This window comes from Grammomys surdaster, unplaced genomic scaffold, assembly GCF_004785775.1.
Source record: "Grammomys surdaster isolate TR1022 unplaced genomic scaffold, NIH_TR_1.0 126133, whole genome shotgun sequence".
NCBI lineage: Eukaryota > Metazoa > Chordata > Mammalia > Rodentia > Muridae > Grammomys > Grammomys surdaster.
In genome coordinates, this window is record NW_021620941.1 from 4,051,535 (window position 1) to 4,060,963 (window position 9,429).

A 9,429-nucleotide genomic window follows, 5' to 3' on the forward strand; every position below is an offset into this window, starting at 1 on the left:
CCGGAAGTGACGTCACGACCGGGCGCAACCGCGGCATCCCAGCCGTCGCCACATCTGTTAAGAGGAAAGCTGAGGGCCGCTTCACCCTACTTCCTCCCACGCGCCTGCGCCAAGACACTTCGGGGCGGAAGTAACGGAGCAGAGTTCAGCCCCTTTAAAGGGACAGGGATCCCTGCACCCTAAGGGATGCGTTACTCCAGCAAGAGCGGCCAAGTGACTCAAGCCGACGCAAGTATCCGTTCACCTCCTTTGCTCGGGTTTCGATCGCCATTGGGCCAGCGTCCTCATACCTTTAGTGCTGCTCGTTAGCTGACTACCTGCCCAAAAGATGCAGGTGCCCGCAAAAGTAACTGCCTTGCTGATAACCGACGAGCGCTCCGATACGTCCGGCTTGCGATGGTTGTCTCTGAGAAGCCGCATAATTCCGAGTTAACTGAATAGCTTCGCCGCCACCGCTGCAATAAATACAGTTGAACTGATTTAAAAGGTTTATTTGGGGATTAGTTGCTCCCTGGCGAGTTTACTGTCTCACACCAGGAGGTCTTTGAAGTTTCCTGACTAGACTAGGTTAGGAGCTTTTTGTAGCAGAGGGGAGCGGGCAGTGTCGTACTTGATAAGGTATTGGAGTTTTGCCTAAGTTTGGGAGTCAGGCTGTGTGTTCTGAGTCCAGTGGTCACTTTGGAACTAAGTATCCGCTTTATCCATTGTTTTGCACCGGCTTTTGTAAGCGCAGGTTTCTGGCGGGAATCTCTTTGTGGAGTTCCCCGGCTTCTGCAAGCGCTGGCTTCTGGCTGAAGAGAAAGGGTTGGCTGAGTGTATGAGGGGGATTCTTTATCCCGAAACCTCCAGCCTAACATTAGCAGCGAATTCTGAGCTGAGCTGAGGGTAAAAACACATCTTCAGAACCACATCTCCAGGTCTTCAGCCGCTAGCTCTGTATCGGTGTTGATCCTCCCGGGTCTTCATGATTCCCAGGCTAACTATAGCAATCCTTAGGTTGGGAAATTGTTCAGTCATTAAAACGAAGTGTACCATGTACTCCAGTACGGAACGACTACCAGTAGCTTAAGTGAAAGAAGAAAGGCAGGGAGGACAACAATGAGCAGCAGAGTGCTTTTTTGGATTTGGGTACCAGTGGTGTGTGCGCCAGCCGACTAATAAGATGTACGTGCTGTATCCTTCCCTCACTGAATGATCTCCACCCCATTTTGCACTGACAGGACCTCTGGAAGAGCAGTCAGTGCTCTTAATCGCTGAGCCTTCTCTCCAGCCCCTTAATCTTAAATTTATAGAAAGAGAAATGGGGATATAAGTATATTTATCCTCATACTAAGGTATATTTATTTTCAAACTTTAAAAATAATAATTTCAATTTCAAAGATAATGCTTTTTTTCTGTTGCCAAAAAGTATTTTGCCCTAGGAAAGATATATCCTGCTAGTCACTGAAAGGACCCAGAGTTAGGATCTTGGTAGGTTTTGCTCTTATTTTCCCAAGAGAAGAAAAACATCCACCTGTGGAATCCAGACACCACTGGACAAGAGGAACATCTAAAGAAAAATGGTGGAATATTGAGAAAAGATTTCCCAAGAAAAGGAGCAAAACAGACCTGTATCTCTCCATGGGGACAGCTCTGAAACCTGCTGAGACGTGAATGTATAGACATAGTCAATCAATCTTGTTGGCTACAGAGTTTCAGAGTCCTTCCATATGGAATGGATGGAGATTTATATGACAACTGGGTTACACAATCCACACAGACTTAGAAAGCTTGATGCCAGCCTGGTGGTGGTGGTGCACGCCTTTAATCCCAGCACTTGGGAGGCAGAGGCAGGCAGATTTCTGAGTTTGAGGCCACCCTGGTCTACACAGTGAGTTCCAGGACAGGCAGAATTACACAGAGAAACCTTGTCTCGAAAGAAAGAAAGAAAGAAAGAAAGAAAGAAAGAAAGAAAGAAAGAAAGGAAGGAAGGAAGAAAGAAAACAAGCTTGATGCCTTGTACCTGCTCAAGCGAAAAGCAAAGAATCATCTTAACTGATTTGTGCACACTGTATATGTATTACTGCAGAAATGTATAATACCTTCAAACGTTTGTGTGTTTTTAGAGCAAAATGAACAGATGCCAATGAAGACAAGACAAGCAGCCCAGGTGATCCAGCCTCAGACTGCCTTAGCTGCTGTTTCCTCAAAAATCTATATCCACAGCAAATTCAAAATGGCTAGCTAAGATAGTCCAGCCTCATACAGTGTTTCATCCAGGACTTCAGTTAAGCCCTGCACTTTCCCATCCCACAGAAACTAGCTGTCTTAGTTAGGGTTTCCATAGCTGTGAAGAAATACCATGACCAAGGCAATTCTTAGAAGAACATTTAACTGGAGCTGGCTTACAGGTCAGAGGTTCAGTCCATTATCAAAGCAGGAGGCATGGCAGTATCCAGGCAAGCATGGGGCTGGAGAAGCTGAGAGTTCTACATCTTGTTCCAAAGGCGAACAGAAGACTAGCTTCTGTGCAGCTAGAAGGGTCTCAAAGCCCACCCCCACAGTGACACAGTGCATATGTATTACTCTAACAAGGCCACATCTCTTAATACTGCCACTCCCTGGGCCAAGCATATTCAAACCATCACACAAGTTAACAAATGATACAACTAGTTCCCCTAGGACTTGTCTAATATCCCAATTTTCTTAGGGTCCCCAAAAGATGCTATTGTTCCTGGCCAGCATGAGGCAATTTTAAGAACATGGCACCCTCATTCCCAAGAGGTGGAGTGGGTGTTTTTCGATCATTTGGTGGGTTATGGATGTTTGTTGTTGTTTAGAGAGGTTGGTTACAAGCTGGTTTTGGTCATGGTAAAGGAGGTTAGATTCAGGGATTGTCTTCTTTCTCTTTCTCCTTTATTCTCATATCTAATGGTAGGGAGTGAAAAGGGATAAAAGGAAAAGGGGGAGAGAAGTATCTGGATGAAAGGGGTGAATCATCTTTTAGACTAGATAGCGGATTAGAGTCTCAAATATTTTACGTTGGTATGGATTTTGTATATTGATACAAACTTAAGATGATTTTTCTTACAACCTTATATGTGTGTGTCTCAACTATTGTTTTAGTCATTGTTCCTATGCAACTCGTTTAGAAATGTAATGTGACATTCTAGCCTTTTGAAAGCTACTGTTATAAACTGTCACCAAGATAGGAGAGATAAAGGAATGCTTTCCCTGTGTTTGCCAAATACAAATGGACTGGACACTGAGTCTAATTCTTCCCTGATAGTTTTCATAGTTGTTCTTATTATATATGGTCTATTGATGTTAGAGAAAGAGCCTGTCACTGGACTAAAAGGGAGACACGTTGGGATAATTTTTAGTGCACTTTGTAAAGCTTGTCTTTGTTTATTCAGATGCTGATTTCTGTACCGGTTGAGTGTTGTGTACAGGCCGGACCTTGGTATTGTTATTTTTATGAAGCATCACTTGTCTCAGTGTTTTGTAAACATTCTTCTCTATCACTTTCAAAAAGAGCTGACTGCTTATAGCAAAGTAGGAGAGGATAGCTGAACTTCCAGGCAGACAGGAACTCAGGGAAAGAATCAGGTGAAGGAGCTTTGCCAGCCAGATAGAAGGAAGAAATGGGTGCAGGCGCTGAGGAGAGGTAATGAGCCACATGCAGAACATAAATTAGTATAAATTAGTTTAAGTCACATGAGCTGGAACAAGCCTAAGCTAAGGTTAAGCTTTCATAGTAATAAAAAGTCTCTGTGTCATTCCTTTGGAAGCTGGTGTTGAGACAGTCCAGTGACAGAGCTACATGGAGGAGGTCAGACCTTAGTCAAACACTGAAAGATAGGCTGCAGACTGCATTAGACTCGGAGCCTAGTTGTTAGGTAAGGACACAGAGTAGAACGTTGCCAGCAATAGATCCTAGGTTCTTAAACTTTGCTAAGCGGAGACTTTGCCTAGAGAGAATGTGCTAGCAGTTGTTGCAACATGTATCATCATCCATCCTGAACAGACACCTGCTATACACAATGTGTGACTGTTTTGTTTCTTGTTTTGAGCTTTGGGTGGGAGGAGCCAATTTCTAATTTGCTAACAGATGCCATGCTGGCTGGCATTCATGCCAGCCTTCTTGAGGCCTGCTTCCCTATCCATACAGTGAAAGGCAGGCCCATTGTCTCTGAGGTCACATGTAGATCTTTGTTTCTCTGTGGCTCTGCCCTGCTGCATGGTCTGCCCTCTCATTTCCTCCTGTCTGTCTCTGTGCACACTGGCAGGTCTTGGGATGAGAGCATACCCTGGCATTCCTATTCTGACACAGCAGGTAGAGAGCATATGCTGAAGCCAACATTCCTGCTGCCTGGTACTATTTGAGTCTGAAATGTTCTTCACAGGCTCAGACTCCAGCTGATAGGGTCATATGAGAGGTTGGAAAAGTTTGGTTTGTTTGGTTTTGAGACAGTGTCTCACTATTGTAGGTTTCTTGGAACTCACAGAGATCCTCCTGTCTCTGGGTAGGAACAACTGAACTGTTGAGCCACAATAAACACTTCCCCTCTTAGATTGTTTGTTTGGTATTTTAGTCACAACAATACAAAAACGAATAACACAAAAACTGGTACTGTGTGCAGACTGGGTTGCTGTAATAAAGTGACCATGTGCTCCTCAGACCTTTGGAACTGGCCTAAGGAAGGGGTGTGGCTCAGTTTGAAGATGTGGGCTAAGGGAAGCTCTGGGATGTCCTGAGTGCCACTTAGTGTACAAACTGGTGGAAACACAACAGACCAGAATGCTTCCAGAAACCCTTGACAGCCACTTCCCTGGGAAGTGCACTAGAGGCCACCTTGGCCTTGCTTGACAGAGAATTTGTCTACACTCTGCCTGGGTCCTGAAAAGTGGGCTAAAGTTAGATTGAAGTGGTACACTGATTTGTTTGTCAGAGGAAGGTTCAAGACAGCAGAGGTTCAGACTGTGCATGGCCCTGGCTTTCCTCAGGTTTATAGTGAGAGGTGGAGGGTGAAGCAGAGTGGGCTTTGAGAGCTACATCTTGAAGAGGCTGGAATTTTTGTATGTACCACCTCGCCCAGCCCAAAGCTATATTTATTTGTTTTGTTTTTGTATTTTTGGTTCTTCTGTTTGTTTATTTTCAAGATAGGGGTTCTCTGTGTAGCCCTGGCTGTCCTGGAACTCAGTCTGTAGACCAGGCTGGCCTCCAACTCAGAGATCCACCTGCCTCTGCCTCCTGAGTGCTGGGACTAAAGGCGTGCGCCACCACTACTTGCCTCCAAAGGTTAATTTTTATCTTTATGTAAGTGAATGTTTTCCCTGCATGTATGTATATGCAGCTATGTGTGCAGTGCCCCCAGAAGTGGAAATCAGGTCCCCAAAACTGAAGGTACAGATGGTTTTAAGCTGCCACTTGGGTGCTGAGAACCAAACCTGGGTCTTCTACATGAGCAGGAAGGGCACTTAACTGCCGAGCCATGTCTCTTCAGCCCAGCTCCACGCTTTTTATGATTTGTTTTATGGTTCTCTCTACATAACCCTTTGTCCTAGAACTCATTGTATAGACCAAGCTGACCTCAAACTCACAGAGCTAGCTCACTGCTTCTTGATTAGCCATGGTGTGAACAGCTTCTTCCTCATGCTGCCACCACCAACACAACTCTACAGTCAAATAGTGCCTACCCCACTTGCTCCCACACTGCAAGATGAGATGTATACTCAGGGTAGGGAGGACATGCCCCCATGCTTGTCCGTCCAGCTTCAAAACTAAAAGAGCAGGGGCCAAGGACTGTAGACATGGCTTAGTGGTTAAGAGCTTCTGAGTTCAATTCCTAGCACCTACATGGCAGCTCCATGTTCCAGGGGATCTGACATCCTCACACAAACAAACATACCAGCAAAACACATCAGTGCACATCAAAAAAAAAACCCATGGGTTATACTCAGGTACATGGAATCACCCACTTGTCACCCAACTGGTTTCTGTCCCTGTAGCAACCACCAGGCGGAACCTAAGGACAGCATGTGTTGGCACTGTAAACTGTCCCCACAAGGAGGAATTCCCTGTACCCACAGGCAGCTTTCACTGCTTCCTCTTCATCTGCAGCCAGCAAGGCTGCCCCAGTCTTCCCTCCTGGGAACAGGGCACAGGAATGGCATGGTTCCTCAAGATCAACAGGGAATTCCCACAGGTAGGGCTGCCCTGCTGACCTTGTTATAAACCAGAGTATGACAATGCCACAAACCAGGCATTTCCCACTTCCCTCTCAGCTGTTTGCCCCAGACAGCTCAGAGGGCCAGGGGAGGGCCTACTCTGGAAGCATGGGGACAGCAGTTGGCAGCTCTGAGGTCACCTGACTTTTGTGAAGCAGTCATAAAGAAAAGGGGAGCAGATGTGGAAGGTAACGTGTAACTCTTCTGGGGAGCTTCTTTTGTTTTCGTTTTTTGTTCTTTTTTTGTTTTGTTTTTTTGTTTTGTTTTGTTTTTTTGTTTGTTTTTTTTGAGACTGTCTCTCTGGGTAGCTCTCTCTGTCCTGGAACTCACTCTGTAGACCAGACTGGTCTTGAATTCAGATAGCTGCTTGCCTCTGCTCCTTGAGTGCTGGAATTCATAGCCTGGGAGACTTTAAGGATTATATTTGTGTATGTCTGTGTGTCCATGAGTAACGTGTACATAGTTGCCTGTAGAGACCAATAGAGGGTGTCAGTTACACAAGAGCTGGAGTTACAGGCCATGACATAGCTGCTGGGAAATGAACTCAAGTACTATTTATACTGAGCCACCTTTCCCACCCACTAAGGGAAAGTTTCTAAGCCAGATAAAAAAGAGCCACAACCTACCAAACAAAGTTGCACCTGAGTCCAGCATGGAGAACCAGTGAGTTTATTGAGACTCTTAACTGCTGTGGTTCAGGAATCCCCACTCAAACCACACAAACACTGATCTCAGCTAAGCAAGAAGAGTTTATTGACACTCACCTCAATACTGAACATTCAGGATGGAAAAAAGAACTCGGAAGCCTAATTGTATACTGGTCTGATCTCAGGGTAGATTTTTTTTAATTTATTTATTTACTTATCTACTTATTTATTATGTATACATAATAAATAAATAAGTGTTCTGCCTGCATGTATGCCTGCAAAGCCAGAAGAGGGCACCAGACCTTATTATAAATGGTTGTGAGCCACCATGTAGTTGCTGGGAATTGAACTCTGGAAGAACAGACATTGCTCTTAACCTCTGAGCCATCTCTCCAGCCCTCAGGGTAGACTTTTTATAGGAAAAACCAGGTTCAAAAGTTTAAAGGTCAAGGAGTGGAGCAGGTGGCTTAGTAGGCAAAGTATTAGCTAGCCTCTAAGCTGGTTGGTCCTGAGTAAGGTAAGGGGTGGTAAACAGGGAAATATCAGAACATTGAGATAACAGAGCATGAGTTATAATTTTTGGCTTATTAGTAGCATTCTTCAATGTCAGCCAGAAACACCACAGTGAGCTCATACATAGGTGTAGGAAGGGCTGCCTGGTGGTCAGCGCTGACTCAAGAAATTTTAGACAAAACAGTTCATATTGACCTTTGATTTGATGGGTCCTGCATAAACCTTTGTGGAATTTCTTAATATTAGCAAACCTCACACAGAACATTCAAAACCTACAGAACAAAACAGGGAATGTGGTCACATATCCTTGAGCCAAGTCCCTTCTCTGTGTCAGTGACTGGTAGGCGTGGAACAAAATGGCTACCGCTGTGGGGTTGGGGACAGATCATAATACTAACAGGATCGTGAGCTACCCTTGCACCACAGGATGGCTGCTGACCTCTTCAGTTAACTTTCTACATCCTGTAAACACAGTGCTTCTTAAGAAAACACTCTGTAAAAGCCATGTTTTTCCTCCTGGCCCCAGGCTCCCAGGATAACAACACTGAGACTCAAATATATTTCCACATACCTAGGTCATGAGCTTTCACCGTTTCTTAATATCCAATTTGTTCTAATTTCAGTTCTAACACATGGCTGGTTACCTCTTTTCAGCTCCCATGCCTCTGACCTCTTCATGTTCCTGGGCTCCTCCCAACCTTGCTCTCTCCCAGAATTCAATGTCCCTATTGCATGTCCCACTTTCTATTTCCTGCCTAAGCTTATAGGCCAATCTGTTTTACTGACAGGTGCTGCATCCATACAGTTCAGAAGAGATTTTCTCTACAACATATATATAGTTGAGGCAGGACTACATGGGGTGGTGACGAGAATGAGTGGCTGTACTCCCAGGTCTGATCACCCCTCATACTTCTGCCCTGGATGTAGATTTAATCTTGTGAGGGACTCCTGTCGGTCCCCACAGCTGCTCTGACATTTCAAGAATGTCACCCCAAGTTGTGCCTTGGAGGACAGCATCCCACAACAGAGGGTTACTCCTCCATCCCACGTCTGAAGAGTAGGTCAGAGAAGTCTTTACCTTTGAGACCAGTAATCTAAATAATATGAAGCCAGTAACAAACACTAATCTCGCCATGCAGTGGTGGCGCACTCCTTTAATCCCAGCACTTGGGAGGCAGAGGCAGGCTGATTTCTGAGTTCGAGGCCAGCCTGGTCTACAGAGTGAGTTCCAGGACAGCCAGGGCTACACAGAGAAACCCTGTTTCGAAAAACCAAACCAAACCAAACCAAACCAAACCAAACCAAACCAAACCAAACCAAACCAAAAAACCCCACTAATCTCCTTCTGTATTAAAGTAAAAGCCACCAGATGGCGTTAGAGTACACCTTTAATCCCAGCACTTGGGAGAAGGAAGCCGGTGGGGTGGATCTCTGTGAGTTTGAGGCCAACCTGGACTACAAATCGTATTCCAGGGCACTAAGGGCTATACAGAGAAAGCCTGTCTCAAAAAACAAAAAAACAAAAAACAAAACAAAAAAAACCCTAAATAACAATTTGTTCAAAGGTCGAGCTGGAGAGTCATGCATGCTGTTGTGGGGAACTGAGGAGGGAGGGCAGTGGAGTCTGAGAAGGCAAGAAAGAACATGGACTTAGTCCGATGACTGCAGTGTGCATGTTCAAGACCGCAACCTCACCTTCTTTCCTGGGGTGTTGGCTGCAACATTGTTGGGAGCCCTGCAAGAGGAACAGCAAAAGAGCTTTAGAACTCATATAATGGGAATGCGGGCCACAGTTAGCACAGCCAGAGTGTCCTGGAGAGGTACAGGCCGAGGACTTCATGCTCTTACGAAGCTTGCCACTCTCTGTCCCCATGTCCCTCCCAATCTGTGACCTGTATGACCCCTTGGAGGGGGGTTTCTAGCCCCTCACTGGGCAGTGTTACTGACACAATAATAGTGATTGGTCTTTCCCAAGCATTGCTTCTAGAGAAGACTAATCATTCAGTCACCGTCCTCAGAAAGAACTCAGAGATGTACACTGTTAGTAATGACCACCCCC